Source organism: Salvelinus sp. IW2-2015, linkage group LG15 (genome assembly GCF_002910315.2).
Source record: "Salvelinus sp. IW2-2015 linkage group LG15, ASM291031v2, whole genome shotgun sequence".
NCBI classification, from domain to species: domain Eukaryota; kingdom Metazoa; phylum Chordata; class Actinopteri; order Salmoniformes; family Salmonidae; genus Salvelinus; species Salvelinus sp. IW2-2015.
The window spans coordinates 32,950,617-32,975,243 of NC_036855.1; the positions used below are offsets into that span (position 1 = coordinate 32,950,617).

Consider the following 24,627-nt stretch of genomic DNA (forward strand, 5'->3'; position numbering starts at 1 on the left):
TCTGTCTGTAATAAAGGCCTTTTGTGGCTCGGCCTGGCTCCCCAGTGGGTGGGCCTGGGTCCTCCAAGGGTCACCCACGGCTGCACCCCTGCCCAGTCATATGTAATCCATAGATTAGGACCTACTGAATTTATTTCAATCGACTGATTTCCTCATATGAACTGTAACTCCGTAAGAATCTTTGAAATTGTTGCACGTTGTTATATTTCTGTTAAAGTATAAATAAGGACAAACATTTCAATGCATAACAAAGGAATATAAAACAATCATTGAATTATTGTGGGTAGATATGAACAGGGTTCCCACACATAGGGTCCTGAATGGGTTCCCACACATAGGGTCCTAATGTGTCTTTAACCTCTGGTTCATGAAGTTGTTTTCAAATGAACACAACAGAACTACATTTGGAATTACATGTATGCAATGTGAACAGTATCTGTAGGTGTGACACCTGTAGGCTAATGCAACCAGTCTATGGAAGGGTCCAAATGCCAACATCCAATATTATGTACTTTTAATATACATCAGATGTAAAAAAATATATATATGTAATAAATAAAAAATGTAAAAGGACTGCGCAGAGAGATGCTCAACACGTAGTAGTAGTATGATGAAAGGGGAGCAGCTAAAATGTATTCTTTATAACATCATTGCAAAGCTTCAGTGATCGGCTAGAACATACATATATATTTTTTTTTTAAACAATTTTCATCATATAGTCATGGGCAATTCCATGGCAACATAATGATTTGGGGGACTTCGAGTCTTCACTTTATTAAAATGTCAAAACAAAAACCAATGATTGCGAAATTAAACAAACCATAAATCTATATGCACAAGGACTACTTTTAACAACTTCCACTGACAATTTTACAAAAACATTTATTTGAAGAGCAGTGCCGGCTGTCACGCCCTGGCCTTAGTATTCTTTGTTTTCTTTATTATTTTAGTTAGGTCAGGGTGTGACATGGGGAATGTTTGTGTTTTATCGGTTTTGGGTGGTTATATGGTAAAGGGGGTGTTGGGTGTAGTGTATGGGTTTGTGTTGAGTGTATGTGTCTAGCTGTGTCTATGTTGGGTGTAAGTTGTCTAGGAGAGTCTATGGTTGCCTGAATGGGTTCCCAATTAGAGACAGCTGATTTCTGTTGTCTCTGATTGGGAGCCCTATTTAAGGTAGCCATAGGCTTTCGTTTGATGTGGGTAATTGTCTATGTCAGAACGTTTGTAGCCTGTTGTATGTGCACGACGTTTATTAGCTTCACGATCGTTTTTGTTTTGGTTAGTTTGAAAGTGTGTTTTGTTTCATTTTTGCCTTCTTCAATAATAAAAGAAGATGGCTTATTTTCCTACTGCTGCGTTTTGGTCCGTCAATCCTCCACACGATCGTGACACCGGCGCAAAGTTTGATAACAGAATGACAGTGTGTGCTGTTTGTGCAGTCATCCTGTTAACAAACTTTGCATCTGCACTGTTCTTCAAATTGTTTAAAAAATGTAAATATACATCTCAGATGTGTAGTTTATGCACGCATACAATCGCATAATGAAACATATAGATTTAAGCTATCATATAGACAACATAGCAAACCATTTCCTTTGCTTAAACAGTTCAGTGGTCTAACCTTTAGACCCAAGTCTTTCAAAACAAAGCAGAGAAATCTATAGGAGCCTACTGAAGGCAAAAGATATCGAACATGCCAGCCACTCAACCATGCCCCTGGTCCACACATCATTTGCTCATACTTCTTGTTTTCACATGGTGAGAGAAAAGACTGAGGAAATTGCGTTAGCGGCCGACACATTGTTAATTATGGTGCGATTAATGGTCATCTGTGGCATGCGCAAACATGAAAATGATAGCATGTCAGGTGACAAGATTCTCTAGGAGAATCGGATAGAAAGGCATCCGACACGTGGTCAAACTGCTCACAAACAAGCAATGGCAAATATTCAGCCCGCATCTCTGCAATGTAAACCCACCTTAAAAGGTCTTCAACCCATGCTCGCTGGTCTCAGTAGAAGGTGCACCAGTAGCTGTTGTCACTAGGCATCAGGCCTCCGGTGATGAGGTCCACGAACCACCAGATGCCCAGGCCTCCTAGGGTCAGCAGCTTGCCCACAGCTGTGACTGTGCCCCAGGCAGAACCGGTCCACTCCAAAGCACCCCAGGAAGAAGGAATACAGCAGAGTGGTGATGAAATAGTAGCCAGTGTATCTGAAATCACAAGGCAGAGGTGTCAACAACAGGAAGGAATGGCCAGGTGAGCCCATTAAAAGTGATGTAAAAGGTCTCCTATTGGGTACATTATTATGAACTTCCAATGCCATTCATATATTGGTGTGTAAATAATTATCTCTAGTGGTGAAGCTACACCACATGACCAAAAGTATGTGGGCACCTGCTCGTCAAACATCTCATTCCAAAATCATGTGAATTAATATGGAGTTGTTCCCCCCTTTGCTGCTGTAACAGCCTTCACTGATCTGGGAACGCTTTCCACTAGATGTTGGAACATTGCAGCAGGAACTTGCTTCCATTCAGCCATAAGAGCTTTAGTGATGTTGGGCAATTATGCCTGGCTCGCAGTCGACGTTCCAATTCATCCCGAAGGTGGTCAATGGAGTTGAGGTCAGGGCTCTGTGCAGGCCAGTCAAGTTCTTCCACGCCGATCGACAAATAATTTCTGTATGGACCTCGCTTTGTGCACAGGGCTCATGCTGAAACAGCATGACCCCCAAACTGTTGCCACAAAGTTGGTAGCACAGAATCGTCCAGAATGTCATTGTATGCTGTAGCGTTAAGATTTCCCAGATTTACATTACGATTTCCCAGATTTGTCCGTCAGACTGACAGATGGTGTAGCGTGATTCATCACTCCAGAGAACACGGTACCACATACCGCTAGCAGCATTTTAGCCAAAGACTGTTATACTAGCTGTCTAGTCTTTTACTAATATGCAATAAGCATAAAACAATTATTTTAGGAATTGGCAACTCATTCTCATTCTGAGAAATAAGGTAGGCCACTGGATTTCAACATCTGAAAGAAGTGGACAGGCTAACATGCTTTTCAAACAGAAGGGATGTGTGTTCATAACATTTCAACTGTTCAACCTTGTTAGCTAGCAATTATACAACAGGTGGTTCTAATCCTGAATGCTGATTGGTTAAAACCGCATTCCAGACAGTATCTATTCCACAAGTTACCACTGGCTAAATCTATGACATTAAAATGCCTATTTACTCTGTACCATCTGACTGCGCAATCCACTGTCTCATCAGCCCAGCCAGGCAATTTATGAACTTGAGCTCCACTATAAAAAGCATCTAGACATTATCTCACATTTCTTTTAGACTAACATTTAGTTTTCAATAGCAGAGATTTGTATAAACCCTACCGTCTGTCTCTCCAACATTTGCAACATTGTTTCAATATTCAAATTCAATCTCCAGCTGTCCCATAGTAATCAACGTGTCGGGAGTCAGGACGAGACAGACAGGAAGCGTTTCTCAGCCAGTCTAAATCATGAATCACCTGGCATTTGTATGGATATATACAAAGAAATGTCAAACAAAACACAGTGCAGCTAGTTTGCAGTCTTTCCAGCTTCCGTTTGAAGTGATCTTTTTAGCTGTGTTGTTGTCTAGCTCCTCTGAACAAGTGTCCTGATGAGTGAGCACATTTTCTATGCCAGGGTGAAATCGTGCCTCATTAGCTTATGCATGTATCCAATTAAAATTTCACTAGAAAACAGCTTAAACAAATGCAGCTACTGTTGTTATTCTGGCTGCACTGTTTGACGTGACTAAGTTAGCCATAGTTGGCTAGCTAGTAAGCAAGGGATAAGAACGTTTCCAGGCTGTATGGCAATGGAACATGTACAAAGAACGACTGGGTTGCGTCTCTGGCAACCGAACCTTCCATTATAAAGGTTCAATAAAAAAAAAAAACACTGACTTCTCGGCCATTATCACTTAAATAGATCCAAGTTGGCTAAACTTTAAATATAAAGATTAACCACCTAATCACTAACTAATACATTCGCTTGAGAGATTGTTGATGAGAACTTTTTTTAACTGCCTGCTACAAGAATTTAGTCATTATTAGTGAATGTGCGTTACGCATGGTTCTATTTAAATTTGTAACAAAAAATATTATTTTCCATACAGACTTGAAAGTCAGATCAATGATTGTTGCAATTTTTTTTAAAGCATGTTAAACTATTTTTATAACATTTAAATATTAGTGGGTCTTATGGTTGTGGAAGGCTTAGATTTAGCCTAAGTATAACTGAATTCATTAGATTATTGCTGACTGTTAAAATGCAGAGTATTTGAACTTTAAATTGTACAGCAAAACTTATTTAGAGAGAAGAGATATCGTGAATCGCCCATCCCTACACTGCTCCCTCCACCTCAGACTGACTATCAGACGCAGGCCATCAGTCCAGTAAACAAAATATGCAGTACCAGTCAAAAGTTTGGACACACCTACTCATTCAAGGGTTTTTCTTTGTTTACTATTTTCTACATTGTAGAATAATAGTGAAGACATCAAAACTATTAAATAACACATATGGAATCATGTAGTAACCTCAAAAGTGTTATATCAAAATATATTTGAGATTTGAGATTCTTCAAAGTAGCTACCCTTTGCCTTGATGGCAGCTTTGCACTCAACCAGCTTAATTTGGAATGCTTTTTCAACCGTCTTGAAGGCGTTCCCACATATGCTGAGCACTTGTTGGCTGCTTTTCCTTCACTCTGCAGTCCAACTCATCCCAAACCATCTCAATTGGGTTGAGGTCGGTTGATTGTGGAGGCCAAGTCATCTGATGCAGCACTCCATCACTCTCCTTGGTCAAATAGCTCTTACACAGCCTGGAGGTGTGTTGGGTCATTATCCTGTTGAAAAACAAATGATAGTACCACTAAGCGCAAACCAGATGTGATGGCGTAGTGCTGCAGAATGCTGTGGTAGCCAAGCTGGTTAAGTGTGCCTTGAATTCTAAATAAATCACAGACAGTGTCACCAGCAATGCTTCACGGTGGGAACGACACATGCAGAGATCATCCGTTCACCTACTCCACGTCTCATAAAGACACAGCGGTTGGAACCAAAAATCTCAAATTTGAACTCATCAGAACAAAGGACAGATTTACACCGGTCTAATGTCCATTGATTGTGTTTCTTGGCCCAAGCAAGTCTCTTCTTATTGGTGTACTTAATTAGTGGTTTCTTTGCAGCAATTCGACCATGAAGGCCTGATTCACCCAGTCTCCTATGAACAGTTGATGTTGAGATGTGTCTGTTACTTGACCCCTGAAGCATTTAGCAGAGACGCAAACTGGTGAGGGCCCAAAAAGGTGACACCTTTTTTTGTTGCACTGAAACATGCAAAAGAAAAATCCCTGCTAGGGGGAAATGCAGGTTAACTAATTAAACAACAAAGAATATGATCTATATGATCAGTCTCAGTGTGGAAAATAAAATACAAAGTGGTTAACGTGAACCTAACACACAGCTAAAAAAAAATGTCAGGAAAGCAATCCAATGTTATTTGTTGCCTAGACTTTACTGCAAATGACTCAAGTCTTGAGCAAAACGATACACACATAGAACGCTTGTGACCCCACAATCTAAATATTGCACTTGGGGAAAAAACATCTTAAAGTGTAAATAGAATGAAACAAAACAGACATTCTATTTTTGCTCTATTATAGTGGCCACTATAGTAGACATCGATCAAGCGCACAAGGCTACATGTGTGCAAAAATAACATTCACTAAATAAATAAAAAAGTAATAATCCCCCCTCACTCACACACGTGTTACTGTCAAGTTCAACACAACAAAAGCAATATCTTTGGGCTACTCTGCACGTTATTACATTGTACACGTTTTGCCTGTGGACATCTGTTCTACAATGTGCCAGCAGGCACGAGACCCTTTGTTGGCATAATTGATCTCATTCAGACAGACTATACCTGGCATACCCCTTTTTATCCACTGTATTGAAAAAGTGAGAAAGAAGGAAAGTGTGTGGTGTTCCTTTCACCTCTATAGTGCCATCCAGCTTAAGCCAGGCCCAGCTCCAGCTACACTTGATCCCTGAATCCACTTGTTTAACAAGCAACGCCTCATTTTCACCTAAGTCTCTCATTCTGAAAATTATCCACATACTGTAGAGGGAAAACATTAGTATGTTAGCTAGTTAACATTACACAGATTGCCAGGGTCCAGTAAGCAACCAACATAACTTGAGAAACGGCAAGGAGTCGTATACCAGTTAATACTATAGCGAATTGGTTAGGTTACTAACGTTAGATCATCTGATGTTGTAACGGTGGCTAGCTAGCTGTCTGACTTTATTAGCCAGCTAATTTTCACACCATAAACTCAATTATTTGATCAGCTAAGTTGGCTAATGTTGCTCAACATTTCTCTGGCTAGTGTTAAGGCTGCGAAGGTTCAACTGAGATAGGAACAATAGCACAACTGAACTTGGTTAAAATAATTGTTTTATTCAAAAGTTAATAAATGGCAAATGCAATTTCCGTATATATGGGTTCACTGTAACATCACGCAGGATGAAAACAGAGAAGACACTTGTTCCTGACAAAGATATTATAATATACTCATGACAGAGATAGTTCCCGCTTCCGAGCCGGCCTGTCAGAGTAGAGACTGGGCGTGGTTTAGACTCACCCAGCCTATCGTTGGTGTTGGCGCTTAAGCTAGTCCTAGCCCCTTAGCGCATGTGATGTCCCGACGCTGTTGCTGTGTAGATTACGCTCCCTCACCCCAAAGACTGGTCAGACAGCTCTGCAATATTGTCTGAGCTATTTGCACCTGTATACAAAGCCCACTGTTCTCGCTCAAGGCTAACCACAGCTTCCCAGCACACTTATCTGGGGCTAACTGTTACTTCCAGCACACACACACACAGACACCCAGGCTCCCAGGCCAACAGTTGCTAATATTCAATCACATGTGTTATAGTATTGGGTTATAGTGCATAATTCAGAACCTCACAGATGATCTTCGTGTGTATAGTTTATCTATTATTGTCTATTGTACACCATAGTCAGCAGTCTCCTGATTCACCCCCCTCCCTCTACACCCCTCCTGTGCCTCTCTAAAATTAGCACAGTTTCGGTCACACAGTACAGCGCCCTTCTTAACACACACACATTTTACACTGCTTGTTCATATCTTATGCCCTTGTACAATGTTGCATACACACACATATTTCAGGCTGTGGCCTCATGGTTAGGCTATGAGAACTTGTTACTCCTGAGAACAAAGACAAATTGTCAGGCCTACATGTGTCAGTAGTTCAAACTTTTATTAATGTAAAATCCTTCTAGTTTATAGTTATTTTAGCACGCTAAGCCTAGCAAAACCCCACACTAGCTAACAGAGAATTCGATCCACCTAGCAAGATACTTTACAAAGCTAACAATTCTTGTTTCAACACACTTGCTCCATCACCTCAAACTTTCCAAACTTTCCCGTTTTTCGGTTACAGCTCATGAAGTACGGTTCATCACCTTCTCACCCCCGTTTTCGTGGTCAGGCTTCTCACCTACCTCTTTGTTATCGTTCTGGGGACGCGCTGCTGTAACTGGCAACCTGCATTTCCACTCCCTGCTGCCTTTCCAGAGCGCAAGCTGATGCTGTAACTAGCAAGTTGGTTGTCTCTTCAGATACAGCCAATATTGCCCCAAACGCGCATCACTTGTTCGCTGACAGCCAGTAGTGATCCACTTTCTCATTGGATTTACACGAATCACGTAGGTTACCTATTTTGGAATCAAAACGGCGAATTTCGCCAAAAGGTGACTAGTTTGCATCCCTGGTTTATTTGGGCTGCAATTTCTGAGGCTGGTAACTAATGAACTTATCTCTGCAGCAGAGGTAACTGAGTCTTCCTTCCCTGTGGCGATCCTCAAGAGAGCTAGTTTCATCATAGCTCTTGATGGTTTTGGCGACTACACTTGAAGAAACTTTCAAAGTTATTGAAATTTTCCAGATTGACTGACCTTCATGTCTTAAAGTAATGGACTGTCATTTCTCTTTGCTTATTTTAACAGTTCTTGCCATAATATGGCCTTGGTCTTTTACCAAATAGGGCTATCTTCTGTATAACACCCCTACCTTGTCAGAACACAACTAATTGGCTGAAACGCATTAAGGAGGAAATGAAATTCCACAAATTAACTTTTAACAAGGCACTCCTTTTAATTGAAAAGCATTCAAGGTGACTACCTCATGAAGCTTGGTTGAGAGAATGCCAAGAGTGTGAAAAGTTGTCATCAAGGCAAAGGGTGGCTACTTTGAAGAATCTCAAATATATTTTGATTTGTTAAACACTTTTTGGTTACTACATGATTGTTATGATGTAGAATAATAGTGAAGACATCACAACTATGAAATAACAATGTAGAAAATAGTCAAAATAAAGAAAAACCCTTGAATGAGTAGGCGTCTAAATTTTTGACTGGTACTGTATATTATGTTCACTCAGCTGGGCCTCACAAGTAATACAACAGACACTTCCGGCGCCGACAGAGATGGCCGCTTCGCGTTCTTAGGAAACTATGTAGTATTTTGTTTTTTTATGTATTATGTCTTACACTGTTACCCCAGGAAATCTTAAGTCTCATTACACACGGCCGGGAGGAACTATTGGATATAAGAGCAACGTCAACTTACCAACATTACGACCAGGAATACGACCTTCCCAAAGCGGATCCTCTGTTTGATCCACCACCCAGGACAATGGATCGGTTCCCAGCAGGCGACCCAAAACAACGGCGCCGCAGACGGAGCGGTCTTCTGGTCAGGCTCCGTAGACGGGCACATCGCCCACCACTCTCGAGTATACTACCAACCAACGTACAGTCTCTTGACAACAGGTAGACAAAATCCGAGCAAGGGTTGCCTTCCAGAGAGACATCAGAGATTGTAACATTCTCTGTTTCAAGGAAACATGGCTCACTCGGGATACGTTATCGGAGTCGGTACAGCCACCTGGTTTCTTCACGCATCGCACCGACAGAAACAAGCATCTCTCTGGTAAGAAGAAGGGCGGGGGTGTATGCCTTATTGATTAACGAGTCGTTTGTGTGATCATAGCATACAGGAACTCAAGCCCTTTTGTTCACCTGACTAGAATTCCTTACAATCAAATGCCGACCGGCATTATCTACATAGAATTTCTCTTTGATTATAATCACATCGGTACACCCCCCCCCCCCCCCCCCCCCCCCAAGCAGACACCTCGACGGCCCTGAAAGAACTTTCATTGGACTCTATGTAAAACTGAAAACCAGTCATCCTGAGGCTGCATTATATTGTAGGTGGGGATTTTAACAAGGCTAATCTGAAAAACAAGGCTCCCTAAATTTTAATCAGCATATCGAATGCGCGGACCCGGCTGGGAAAATTCTGATCATTGTTACTCTGAACTTCCGCGGACGCATACAAAGCATCCCTCGCCCTCTTCGGCGAAATCTACCACGCACTCCATTTTGTTGCTCCCAGCTATAGACAGGAAAAAACTACTTTACATTTACATTTAAGGTCATTTAGCAGACGCTCTTATTCCAGGCGACTTACAAGTTGGTGCATTCACCTTATGATGTCCAGTGAACAACCACTTACAAATAGTGCCATCTAACTCTAAGGGCGGGGGGGTTAGGAAGATTACTTTATCTATCCGAGTATTCCTTAAAGAGGTTGGGGTTTTCAGTGTCTCCGGAACTAAAACAGGAAACGCCCATGCTCAGGTCTGTTCAATGCTGGTCAACCAATTCTGATTCCATTGCTTCAAGATTGCTTCGATTCACGATGGACTGGGGATATGTTCCGATAGCGTCGAAACAACAACATTGGATGTATACGCTGATTCGGGTAGCAGTTTATTAGCAAGTGCATCGGTGATGTTGTACCAACAGCAACTATTAAAACCTTCCCCAACCAGAAACCGTGGATTGATGGCAGCATTCGCGCAAAATTGAAAGAGCGAACCACTGCTTTTAATCAGGGCAAGGCGACCGGAAACATGACCGAATACAATCAGTGTAGCTATTCCCTCCACAAGGCAATCAAACAAGCTAAGCATCTGTCACGAACGTCTAAGGTGGAAACAGTGGACCAAAGCGCAGCGTGGTGAGCGTACATACTTCTTTATTTTAAGATGTCGCCAACAAAACAATAAACATCAAAACGAAAACGTGAAGCCAACGTAGTGCTCACAGGCAACTATACATGGACAACTACCCACAAATACAGGTGGGAAAAAGGCTACCTAAGTATGGTTCTCAATCAGAGACAACGATAGACAGCTGCCTCTGATTGAGAACCACACCCGGCCGAACACAAAGAAATACAAAACATAGAAAATGAACATAGAATGCCCACCCAAATCACACCCTGACCAAACTAAAATAGAGACATAAAAAGCTCTCTACGGTCAGGGCGTGACAGCATCAGTATCGAGACAAAGTAGCCGCAATTCAACGGCTCAGACACGAGAGGAATGTGGCAGGGTCTACAGTCAATCACAGACTACAAAAAGAAAACCAGCCCCATCGCGGACCCCGATGTCCTGCTCCTGGAGCAAACTAAACAACTTCTTCGCTCGCTTTGAGGGCAATACAGTGCCACCGACACGGCCCGCTACCAAAACCTGCGGACTCTCCTTCACCGCAGCCAACGTGAGTAAAACATTTAAACGTGTTAACCCTCGCAAGGCTGCCGGCCCAGATGGCATCCCTAGCCGCATGCGTCATCAGAGCATGTGCAGACCAGCTGGCTGGTGTGTTTACAGACATATTCAATCAATCCCTATCCCAGTCTGCTGTTCCCACATGCTTCAAGAGGGCCACCATTGTTCCTGTTCCTAAAAAAGCTAAGGTAACTGAGCTAAACGACTATCTCCCCGCAGCACTCACTTCCATCATCATGAAGTGCTTTGAGAGACTAGTCAAGGATCATATCACCTCCACCCTACTTGACACTCTAGACCCACTCCAATTTGTTTACTGCCCCAATAGGTCCACAGACGACGCAATCGCAGTCACACTGCCCTAACCCATCTGGACAAGGGGAATACCTATGTAAGAATGCTGTTCATTGACTACAGCTCAGCATTTAACACCATAGTACCCTCCAAACTCGTCACTATGCTCGAGACCCTGGGTCTCAAACCCGCCCTGTGCAACTGGGTCCTGGACTTTGACGGGCCGCCCCCAGGTGGTGAGGGTAGGAAACAACATCTCCACCCCGCTGACCCTCAGCACTGGGGCCCCACAAGGGTGCGTTCTAAGCCCTCTCCTGTACTCCCTGTTCACCCATGACTGCGTGGCCATGCACTCCTCCAACTCAATCATCAAGTTTGCAGACGACACTACAGTGGTAGGCTTGATTACCAACAATGACGAGACGGCCTACAGGGAGGCGGTGAGGGCCCTCGGAGTGTGGTGTCAGGAAAACAACCTCACACTCAACGTCAACAAAACAAAGGAGATGATCGTGGACTTCAGGAAACAGCAGAGGGAGCACCCCCCTATCCAATCGACGGGACAGTAATGCGAGAAGGTGGAAAGTTTTAAGTTCCTCGGGCGTACACATCACGGAACAAACTGGAAATTGGTCCACCCACACAGACAGCGTGGTGAAGAAGGCGCAAACAGCGTCTGTCCAACCATCAGGAGCTGAGAAAATTCAGGGCTTGTTCACCAAAAACACACAAACTTTTACAGATGCACAATCGGAGCATTGTGCAGACCTCACTACTCTCTGCGAGAGCCTTGCGGTTGTGGGCAGAGCATTTTGCCGTACCAGTCGCGTGATACAGCCCGGTTACGGCAACTGCCTCTGCCCACAAACCTCAAGGCTCTCAGAGGGTAGTGAGGTCTACACAACTCATCACCGGGGGCAACATGACTGCCTTCCAAGGCAAACCTACACCACCCAATGTCACAGGATTGCCAAAAAGATCATCAAGGACAACAACCACCGAGCCACTGCCTTGGTTCACCCCGCTATCATCCAGAAAGGTGAAGGTCAGTACAGGTGCATCAAAGCTGGACCGAGGGACTGAAAAAACTACTTCTATCCAAGGCCATCAGACTGTTAGAACAGCCATTACTAACATTGAGTAGCTGCTCCCAACATACTGACTCAAATAATTTAAAAATTGGATGTAATAAATTGTATCCTAGTCACTTTAAACAATGCCACTTTTATATAATGTTTTACGATACCCTACATTACTCATCTCATATGTATATACTGAACTCTATACCATCTTACTGCATCTTGCCTATGTCGTTTTGGCCATCGCTCATCCATATATTTATATGTACATATTTCTTATTCATTGCTTATACCACACGTGTAAGGTAGTTGTTGTGAAATTGTTAGATTACTTGTTAGATATTACTGCACGGCGGTCGGAACTAGAAGCACAAGCATTTCGCTACACTCGCATTAACATCTGCTAACCATGTGTATTTGACCAACATTTTAATTGAAATGATCTATTAACAGTGTGATCCTATACCAAAAAAAAAAAATTATCTATACAATTTCTAAATGGTCTAAGAACAAAATTGGCCGGACCAATTCAAGCATAGACAATATGCAGAAGATAATTTATTGGGCTTATAACCCTACTGCACAAACCTCATTGCTACATAACTGTTTTAATTTGGTTAATGTTGCATAGGCTTACATAAAAAATGTACAAATCTGAGCAGTAATTTGAGTAATCGGCTTGCATTTTGACTGAAAAGGTTGGTGACCATTGGTTTGGATAATTTTTCATGCTCATTCAAACCATTCAGTGACCCACATCGTCTCCTTCTATAAAGGTACTAATTCAGACCTGGGACACCAGGTGAGTGCAATTAACTACCAGGTAGAAACAAAAAAAAACATACAGTTAAAGTCAGAAGTTTTACATACACTTAGGTTAGAGTCATTAAAACTTGTTTTTCAACAACTCCCAAATTACTTGTTAACAAACTATAGTTTTAGCAAGTCGGTTAGGACATCTACTTTGTGCATGACAAGTAATTTTTCCAACAATTGTTTACAGATTATTTCCCTTAAAATTCACTGCATCACAATACAGTGGGTCAGAAGTTTACATACACTAAGTTGACTGTGCCTTTAAATAGCTTGGAAAATTCAAGAAAATTGTGTCATGGCTTTAGAAGCTTCTGATAGGATAATTAGGATAATTGACATAATTGAGTCAATTGGAGGTGTACCTGTGGATGTATTTCAAGGCCTACCTTCAAACTCAGTACCTCTTTGCTTGACATCATGGGAAAATCAACAACAAAACAATCAGCCAAGACTCAGAAAAAAAATTGTAGCCTGGTTTCATCCTTGGGAGCAATTCCAAACGCCTGAAGTACCACGTTCATCTGTACACACAATGGTACGCAAGTATAAACACCATGGGACCACGCAGCCATCAACCCGCTCGGAGGAGACGCGTTCTGTCTCTAGAGATGAACCTACTTTGGTCGCAAAAGTGCAAATCAATCCCAGAACAACGCAAAGGACCTTGTGAAGGATGCGGAGGAAACAGGTCAAAAGTATCTATATCCACAGTAAAACGCAGTCCTATATTGACATAAAACTGAAAGGCCGCTCAGCAAAGGAAGAAGCCACTGCTCCAAAACTGCCCATAAAAAAAAGCCAGACTACGGTTGCAACTGCACATGGGGACAAAGATCGTACTTTTTGGAGAAATGTCCTCTGGTCTGATGAAACAAAAATAGAACTGTTGGCCATAATGACCATCGTTATGTTTGGAGGAAAAATGGGGATGCTTGCAAGCCGAAGAACACCATCCCAACCGTAAAGCACAGGGGTGGCAGCATCATGTTGTGGGGGTGCTTTGCTGCAAAAGGGACTTGTGCACTTCACAAAATAGATGGCATCATGAGGCAGGAAACTTGTGTGGATATATTGAAGCAACATCAAGACATCAGTCAGGAAGTTAAAGCTTGGTTGTAAATGGGTCTTCCAAATGGACAATGATCCCAAGCATACTTCCAAAGTTGTGGCAAAATGGCTTAAGGACACCAAAGTCAAGGTATTGGAGTGGCCCTGACCTAAATCCTATAGAACATTTGTGGGCAGAACTGAAAAAGTATGTGCGCGCAAGGAGGCCTACAAACCTGACTCAGTTACACCAGCTCTGTCAGGAGGAATGGGACAAAATTCAACCAACTTATTGTGAGAAGCTTGTGGAAGGCTACCTGAAACGTTTGAACCAAGTTAAACAATTTAAAGGCAATGCTACCAAACACTAATTGAGTGTATGTAAACTTCTGACCCACTGGGAATGTAATGAAAGAAATACAAGCTGAAATAAATCATTATCTCTACTATTATTCTGACATTTCACATTCTTAAAATAAAGTGATCCTAACTGGCCTAAGACAGGGAATTTTTACTAGGATTAGATATCAGGAATTGTGAAAAACTGAGTTTAAATGTATTTGGCTAAGTTGTCTGTAAACTTCCGACTTCAACTGTAAGTGTTTCGGCCCTCATGAACCAGAATTGAACAGCTCTGATATATAGCATTGACCTCCAAGCAGGTATTTCAAATCTGTTGAATGATGAAGTCAGGCAGGTGTCTCTGTACCGTAAACTGGGAATGACTATCATCATGTAACAACAAACAATGACTGATGAGCTTGTCAGAAACTGTAGTCAAGTACAGCAGCTAGATTCTCCCTTACTTGATGCACACTCATTCCCTCTCAGGAACTCCCTGGGTCCAGCACACTCAATGTCGTGCAGACGACTGGTATGTGATTCACATCTTTGTGTACCTGCCCTGCAAACTAAACAAAGGTGGTGATTTAGTTGAATAACAAATGAAATCACACAAAGTTCACACACAGATATTGACGGAATACCAAAAATCTAAACAATGTTCAACCGTGCCAGTTTGCCCATCTGTTTTTGACTGACTAGTCAATGTACTAGCAGAATAGAAAGCCACACACAGATTGAGTGAGAGCGAGAGGGCCTATCCACTACGGTTTGACATACCTTCCAACAACCATGTCCCATCTCCAGAATGGCAGTGGAGTTCTGTGCATGGTCCACTGGATCTTGACAGTGTATGAACTCCTCGGGTCTTCACATACCGACAGGAAAAATTGAATGTGTATTCTGTCTATTTTTGTGTAAGTACATTAGAAAACGGGCTGGGCAAACAGGGCGCTATCATCAGCAAACCCACACAACTAGATACACGTGGACGGTTGGACCTACTGCCAAATTCTCTAAAACTATTTTGGAGATGGCTTATGGTAGAAAAATTAACATTCAATTCTCTGGCAACAACTCTCGTGGATGTCGGTTATGGCGCCGAACTGCAGTCAGGTCAAGACCCTGGTGAGGACTACGAGCACGCAGATGACCTTCCCTGAGACACTTTCTTACAGTTTGTGCAGAACTTCTTCGGTTGCGCAAACCCACAGTTTCATCAGCTGTCTGGGTGACTGGTCTCAGACAATCCCGCAGGTGAAGAAGCCGGATGTGGAGGTACTAGGCTGGCATGGTTACACATGGTCTGCGGTTGTGAGGCCGGACATACTGCCAAATTCTCTAAAACAACATTGGAAGCAGCTTATGGTAGAGAAATTAATATTAAATTCTCTGGCAACAGCTCTGGTGGACATTCCTGCAGTCAGCATGCCAATTGCACACTCCCTCTAGCATTGTGTTATGTAACAAAATGGCACATTTTAGAGGGTCCTTTTATTGCCCCCAACACAAGGTGCATATGTGTAATGATCATACCATTCAATCAGCTTCTTGATATGCCACACCTGTCAGGAGGATGGATTATCTTGATAAAAGGAAAAATTCTCACTATCACAGATGTAAACAAATATGTGCACAACAATTGAGAGACACAAACTTCTTGTGCATATGGAACATTTCTGGGATCTTTTATTTCAGCTCATGACACATGGGACCAACACTTTACGTGTTACGTTTATATTTGTTTAGTGTAGAAATACAATACTTACAGATAACTGCAGAAGACAACTGCGACGGGGGCCTATATTCATATAGTTCAGTATAACTCACGCGTTCAACTGGTATGATACGACGTGACGTTATCCTGTGGCTGCTCATTGAATGGAGCTGTTGCTCTCTGTCCGGATGTGTCGTCTGAATTCTGGGAGTGTATTCCTTCCAAACAATGCAAAAGCAACACTGTTAGTAGCAAGATAACTTGACCACAAAGAAGAATGTAGCTGACCGAAATCCTAGCCACCTTCTCAACCTTGGTTGAGCTGCGGCTATTACTAGCTATAGCTTGCTTGTTGGCGCCTTTGGATTGGAGAAACGTCAGCAAGTAATACCAATGGCTAACTAACAGTTAGCTAGCTGTGACGTTAGAACTAGCTAAGAACTGATCATATTTTATTGCCATCTACCAGTATCCTGCCAGATAGTTTGGCTAATATAGCTAGATTACATTGATTAATGTTTCAAACTTATTTCATAGTTTCTTCGAAGATTAGTTAAATTATTTTATCTAGCTGGGAAGAAACTGGATGTGACGTCAACGAAAGCGCTGTTTCTTCATATTTTTCTGTGGATTTTATATCGCAGTTGGCAACCAACTTTAAAGTGCATTACCGCCACCAATTGGACTGGAGTGTGGACCAGAGACAGTGGAGGTCTACATCCTACCCAATAATCTTGTCTCCCTAAGGAAACGACATACATAATGAAATACTACATCCGCTGAAGATTTCCCCAGCCGTTTCACTTAATCCTGACTCTTCAACCCCATTACTCCTCAAATCTAATAACAATCGCTCCCTTTCTCTCACATATTTCTGGCACTGAAATAGAACATGTTTCACTGTCCCCATCTCCTCCTGACAATGATCACACCTCCCCGTCGGATGTTTCCCCACCAATTTCAATGTTATATTTAGCCTTGTGTGTTCCAGTCTCAGCCTTGTGACTACACTTTCCTCCTCTCTCGGCCTGACCTCCTTGCCCCAACCTTTTCCTGAATTTTGTACAAGAGTCATCCCTTTCTCTCCCTGTTCCAAAACTCTTGCCACTTATTTTTAACCACTGTTCTTATTAACCCCTTGGCTTCTGCTTTACTGATTGACAATTCCATCTCAACATTAGGATGTTTAAGAGCCTGCTTGGCAATAATATCCACTTCCTCATTCCCCTCTACTCCCACGTGAGCTGGTACCCAGAGGAACATAACAAATACCCCATCTGTTTCACTCTATACAAGCACTGCAAAACATACAATACATCCTGTCTGCCCTGAGACACATGAATTTAATTTACCCAATATGTCATGGCTAGCTGTTGTCTCAACTTTAACGGCATCTCTCCCAACTCTACCTGCATTGTTCCACAACAGGGCTTTGGCCTGGATTACATCTAGCTTTTTTTAAAGATGTCTGAGCTGCTGATCCATATGCTATACTTCCATAATCCATTGATTACCTTAACAGGGCTATATATCTATATAAACTCAGCAAAAAAGAAATGTCCTCCCACTGTCAACTGTGTTTTTTTTCAGCAAACTTAACATGTTTCAAATATTTGTATGAACATAAGATTCAACAACAGACATAAACTGAACAAGTTCCACAGACATATGACGAACAGTAATTGAATAATGTGTCCCTGAACAAAGGGGGGTTCAAAATCAACAGTAACAGTCAGTATCTGGTGTGGCCAGCAGCTGCATTAAGTACTGTAGTGCATGATTTGCCAGTTCTTGCAGAACTGAAGAAAATATGCGCTTTCTGAAAATGATATACGGTATATAAACTCAGCAAAAAAAGAAACATACTTTTTTCAGGACCTTGTCTTTCAAACATAATTTGTAAAAATCCAAATGACTTCACAGGTCTTCATTGTAAAGTGTTTAAACACTGTTTCCCATGCTTGTTCAATGAACCATAAACAATTAATAAACATGCACCTGTGGAATGGTCATTAAGACACTAACAGCTTACACACGGTAGGCAATTAAAGCCACAGTTATGAAAACTTAGGACACTAAATAGGCCTTTCTACGGACTCTGAAAAACACCCAAAAAAAGATGCCCAGGGTCCCTGCTCATTTGCGTGAACGTGCCTTAGGCATGCTGCAAGGAGGCATGAGGACTGCAGATGTGACCAGGGCAATAAATTGCAATGTCCGTACTGTGAGACACCTAAGACAGCGCTACAGGAAGACAAGATGAACAGCTGATCGTCCTTGCAGTGGCAGACCACGTGTAACAACACCTGCACAAGATCGGTACATCCGAACATCACACCTGCGGGAAAGGTACAGGATGGCAACAACAACTGCCCGAGTTACACCAGGAACGCACAATCCCTCCATCAGTGCTCAGACTGTCTGCAATAGGCTGAGAGAGGCTTGTAGGCCTGTTGTAAGGCAGGTCCTCACCAGACATCACCGGCAACCACGTCACCTATGGGCACAAACCCACCGTCACTGGACCAGACAGGACTGGCAAAAAGTGCTCTTCACTGACGAGTCGCGGTTTAGACTCACCAGGGGTGATGGTCGGAATCGCATTTATCGTGGAAAGGAATGAGCGTTACAACGAGGCCTGTACTCTAGAGCGGGATCAATTTGGAGGTGGAGGGTCCGTCATGGTCTGGGGTGGTGTGTCACAGCATCATCGGACTGAGCTTGTTGTCACTGCAGGCAATCTCAACACTGTGCGTTACAGGGAAGACATCCTCCTCCCTCATGTGGTACCCTTCCTGCAGGCTCATCCTGACATGACCCTCCAGCATGACAATGCCACCAGCCATACTGCTCCTTCTGTGCGTGATTTCCTGCAAGACAGGAATGTCAGTGTTCTGCCATGGCCAGCGGAGAGCCCGGATCTTAATCCAATTGAGCACATCTGGGACCTGTTGGATCAGAGGGGGAGGGCTAGAGCAATTCTCCTCAGAAATGTCTGGGAACTTGCAGGTGCCTCGGTGGAAGAGTGGGGTAACATATCACAGCAAGAACTGGCAAATCTGGTGCAGTCCATGAGGAGGAGATGCACTGCAGTACTTAATGCAGCTGGTGGCCACACCAGATACTGACTGTTAATGGTGATTTTGACCCCCCCTTTGTCCAGGGACACATTATTCAATTTCTGATAGTCACATGTCTGTAGAACTTGTTCAGGTTATGTCTCAGTTGTTGAATCTTGTAATGTTCATACAAATATTTACACATGTTAAGTTTGCTGGAAATGAACGCAGTTAACAGTGAGAGGACATTTCTTTTTTTGCTGAGTTTAGATACTTTTGTACCTGTTTCCTCCAGCATCCTCACAAGGTCCGTTGCTGTTGTTCTGGGATTGATTTGCACTTTTCGCACCAAAGTAAGTTCATCTCTAGAAGACAGAACGCGTCTCCTTCCTGAGCTGTATGACGGCTGCGTGGTCCCATGGTGTTTATACTTGTGTACTGTTGTTTGTACAGATGAACGTGATACCTTCAGGCGTTTGGAAATTGCTCCCAAGGATGAACCAGACTTGTGGAGGTCTACAATTTTTTTTCTGAGGTCTTGGCTGATTTCTTTTGATTTTCCCATGATGTCAAGCAAAGAGGCACTGAGTTTGAAGGTAGGCCTTGAAATACATCCACAGGTACACCTCCAATTGACTCAAATGATGTCAATTAGCCTGTCAGAAGCTTCTAAGGCCATGAGATCATTTTCTGGAATTTTCTAAGCTGTTTAAAGGCACAGTCAACTTAATGTATGGTAACTTCTGACCCACTGGAATTGTGATACAGTGAATTATAAGTGAAATAATCTGTAAACAATTGTTGGAAAAATTACTTGTGTCATGCACAAAGTAGATGTCCTAACCGACTTGCCAAAACTATAGTTTGTTAACCAGAAATTTGTGGAGTGGTTGAAAAACGAGTTGTAATGACTCCAACCTAAGTGTATGTAAACGTCCCACTTCAACTGTATCTATTGCAGAACAGCAATGATCAAATACTGTACATTTGACAGAACTTCTGATCATTGTTCTTTCCTTTGTAACTGAGTTGCAGATCTTAGACCCCTTTTTTACGAACTTTAAATATATATGTCAGACACATTTCAGTTGAAGGCATTCAGTTGTACAACTGACTAGGTATCCCCCTTTCCCTTTCATCGGTGAATGCAAAATTCACTGTTCAGTGTTTTGTTCACAGAATATAACACTTGGTTTTCATCAGAAGATAAATGTGTGCAATTGCGTTCACTGTATCCAGAAATCAGTAACTACTAGTGCACAAAAGTCCCATCAGTGTCGTACAACAATGTAGGGATAGAGAATGAGGAATAATTTATAATATTTGTTACAATATTGCAGACATGCAGAGACGCAGGGAATGAAGTTGGGTTACCTCTAAGCAGGAGCATCATGCACCCATTATTTTATAGGAGGTGTGAAGTACAAGAGGATGGTTGGCCTGGAAGTTGGAGAATTTTTCAAACACCCAAACCAGCTTTCCTGCAATCTAGAGCCATAATCATTATGCCTAATGTTTAAAAAAAAGTATATTTTTCTGCATAGGTTATCTAAGCATACCTCTTTACCTGTTCAATTGTCATTTCAATGAGGGTGTCATTCTGACTGTTGTAAATCACACCTCTCAATATACTGCACTAACATTCCTAGGACATTTCATCCAAATTTCAACAGTACATGGGATCATAACACACAATCAATACAGGCACATATCATGGCATCATAAATGACACATCTAATTTCCAAAATGCATTAACTTTCAAAACTTTAAATAATGACTCAAAATCAACTACCTCCCATCAAAACCTACACATTGTTATCTAATGAAAAGTTATTTCAATCAAGCGTTACACAATGACACAATAAATACTAACTACAACTATCAATATACCCTAACATAACCCTCTTGCATATGTCTGTGCCATTTGTTGATACTATAATTATAGTACGCACCATAAAAGGCAAGCAAACATATCATAGCATGGGCTGTATTCTTTTTTCATAAAATAATTTTACCAAAGATGACCAATGCAGAAAGACTGTCACTCAAGAGCATGAATATCCAAAAACAAAAGGCTTTACAGTATTTTACATTTTTCTATTTTAATTCAGAGCGATCTTCCTCTATGGGCCCCCCTACCTCTCCTTTGTCCTTGCCCTCTGCATCTTGGTCCATTCGTGCAAACAGTAACTCAGAGGTGACCTCTTTTATGCATGAATAAGGACTCGTTGTCGATTGAACAATTGTGCAAAAAAGTTTGTGCAACAAAATTAAAACATTTGGTCACGGCTGGTACAAATTACTCCCATGAATATGAGCCTCTTCTGCATGTGTGCAAAAAAGTTTTGCACACATGCAGAAGAGGCTCATATTCATGGGAGTAATTTGTACCAGCCGTGACCAAATGTTTAAATCTTGTTTGACATGAATTACTCAACTGACTTTTGCATCTTTTGTAGAGAGTTGTGTTTACTGTTTTGCAAAAATGTGCTTAGCATTTGCATTATGTGTGAAAGCAATGAGAAATGACTGACAGTGTTGCAAAAAATAATAATGTAGTGCTCATTACGTTATGAGAGAGATCAAGGGGACCCCAGTTTCATTAAACATGTCTTAGCAATCCCGCTCCCCCCGTAGCCCCAAGATGAATGGTTCGGCCACGCTCCACTGCTTTGATTGATGCAACTAGAAATCACAAGTGTCTATGCTATACTGAACAAAAAATATGAACACAACATACAACAATTTCAAAGATTTTGAGTTACAGTTCATAGAAGGAAATTAGTCAACTGAAATAAATTCATTAGGCCCTAATCTATGGATTTCAAATGACTGTGTAGGGGCGCAGCCATGAGTGGGCTTGGGAGAGCATAGGCCCACCCATTGGGGGGGGGGGCCAGGCCCAGCCTATCAGAATTAGTTTTCCCCACAAAAGGGCTTTATTAAAGACAGAAATACTTCTCAGCACCCCCAACTTTTTGCGCATATGGAACATTTCTGTGATCTTTTATTTCAGAAAAGTTTGTGGTCATACGCACATCCTTTGATTTCAGCTCATGAAACATGGGACCAACAATCTACATGTTGCATTTACATTTTTGTTAAGTATATAATGAAAAGGCACCTATGAAAGAAAATTCCACAATTGTATCTATTTTGGGCTGTTAATGTGTATTGGTGTTTCGCTTTGTGTCCGATGCACTAGGGTGTTGTTACATATAATATGCAGCACGCATGAACAAAGTTATTGTAGCCTATCTATTCACTTCCCCTAGCTCCTAGCTGTGAGAACCATGGCGTGAGCACGGGCTGACTAGGCATTGCTGTAGCGCAGCCGAATGTGCTTATTTTTATGAAAAATTTTATCAAGAACAATATTTGTTTTGATGTATATGAAATTGTTTGGTGAAATATGCATAAAAGTAGAGAAATTGCACATAATTCTGTAACTTTGGATAGTTGTACATCCAATTTTGAGCATCATGATTTAGTGAATGCAAAGAACATGTATTGATCTACTGGTATTTTTAAAAGACAGTCTAACTTTTATTTTTGTGTGCTTGGACTCAAGGGAAACTATGGTTGCATGAATCTTTTTGCAGGCATTCGGGTTCCTTTTATGAATGTTTTTGCAATTTGTACAGTATAATATTGTTTTGAAGATGTAACTATGTTTTGAGAAGGTAACCTCATTTTGAAAAAGCATTTACTGTGGACACTGTTCAAAAAAATGCTTTTATATGATTGAGAAAAGGGGTTTAATGAAACATCAAGGTTATTGATATATTGGTTTGTAAATACTGCTCTCTGGTGGTGAAGCTATGTTAGCTCCCAAAACAACTTCCATTTCCATTCAAGTCTTGAGGGATATCCTACAAAGCAAGCTCCCATTAATTTTGTTAAGGGTCAGACACACCGAGAAATCTGAATGCCGATAGGTACTTAGCACCTCTGCCCAGAGTGTCTGCAGTTAGCTTTTGGCTGTTCACATGGAACAGTTTTACCTCCGATTTTCTTTGTTTAAATACTCCAGGCCACAAGATGACAGTAGCTTGTTTGGCTTGTGCCTGTTGTAGCTAATGTAAGCTAACTAGCAAGCTGTGCTAATGTTGTTGCTAGCTAACTAGAATTTGTCGTAAGCCTTTGTTGATACTAACCAGATGGCCACAACTAGATAACTAGCAACATTATAATTAAATCACAATGAGGGCACGACAAAGCCTATTCCCACCCAGGAGACTGAAAAGATTTGGCATGGGTCCTCAAAAAGTTATACAGCTGCAACATCGAGAGCATCCTGAATGGATGCATCACTGCCTGGTACCGCAACTGCTCGACCTCCGACCGCAAGGCACTACAGAGGGTAGTGCGTATGGCCCAGTACATCACTGGGGCCAAGCTTCCTGCCATCCAGGACCTCTATATCAGGCGGTGTCAGAAGAAGGCCTTAAAAATTGTCAGGGACTCCAGCCACCCTAGTCGTAGACTGTTCTCTGCTTCCGCACGGTAAGCAGTACTGGAGCGCCAAGTCTAGGTCCAAACGTCTACTTAACAGCTTCTACCCCAAGACATAAGACTCCTGAACAGCTAATCAAATTTACTTCACTTATTTTCTTAAAATTGCATTGTTGGTTAAGGGCTTGTACGTAAGCATTTCACTATAAGGTCTACTACACCTGTTGAATTCGATGTTTCAGAATTGTCTCAATGAAGAGTTCGGCGTTCGACTAGCCATGTCCACCGTTATAGTATGGATGAAGCCTGACCTGAAATGTGAAGCCAACTGAAGCTGGTTAGCTTTAGAAAACCCTGAGTAGATCTAGCTTGCTTTGTGGGATACCAAGCCGGCCTTCGAAGATGGTTAACAAAAACATGAAGTGCCTGTAGCACTACTGGACCAGGGTTGCCTAGCCCTGCTATATAGTATTGACCTCCAACCAGGTATTTCAAATCTTTTAAATAATAGCGATATGACAAAAACCAATGATGCATGAGTTGTACACCCATAATCTACTTGTTACGTTAATTTGACACAAACTGTATCCCTTTTAGCCACGCCCTTGTGGAGATCTGAAAGGGTTTGATTGGTTTAAACAATGTATGGGAAAACTTTCACTTATCAGAGGGCAGGTGAAGCTCGCACCTGTCAAATTATTTGTTATTTAGTACTACTGCACGTGCTGGTAGGCTATATATCTCCATAAATCTAAACATTAAATGCTAGTAATAACTGTGCCATTCATATTTTCTAAGATTTTATGACATTTTAATAAAACGTTTTCGAAATAAAAACTATGATAATGCTGAATGTATTTGATAAACAATATTTGTATTCAAGCATGATCGTTGAATATGAAGACTGTGTACTGTAGGCCTATACCTGAACAACATCTAAGGGGCTAAAAAAGGAAGCATATATTTGTTAAGTATATAGGCTTATGCAATAAAGAACAATAACTTGTGTTTATAATATAAACGTTTTGGAATCATTTGTTCATATAGATCAACATATGAAACTTACGGGATAATTTACAAATA

At 41.7% G+C, this 24,627-nt stretch overlaps 1 pseudogene; it reads right to left on the minus strand.

Annotated features, from left to right (window-relative positions):
- Positions 1-1,988: 1,988 nt before the first annotated feature.
- On the minus strand, positions 1,989-19,387 carry LOC111974359 (TM2 domain-containing protein 2-like; annotated as a pseudogene).
- Between the last annotated feature and the right edge of the window lie 5,240 nt (positions 19,388-24,627).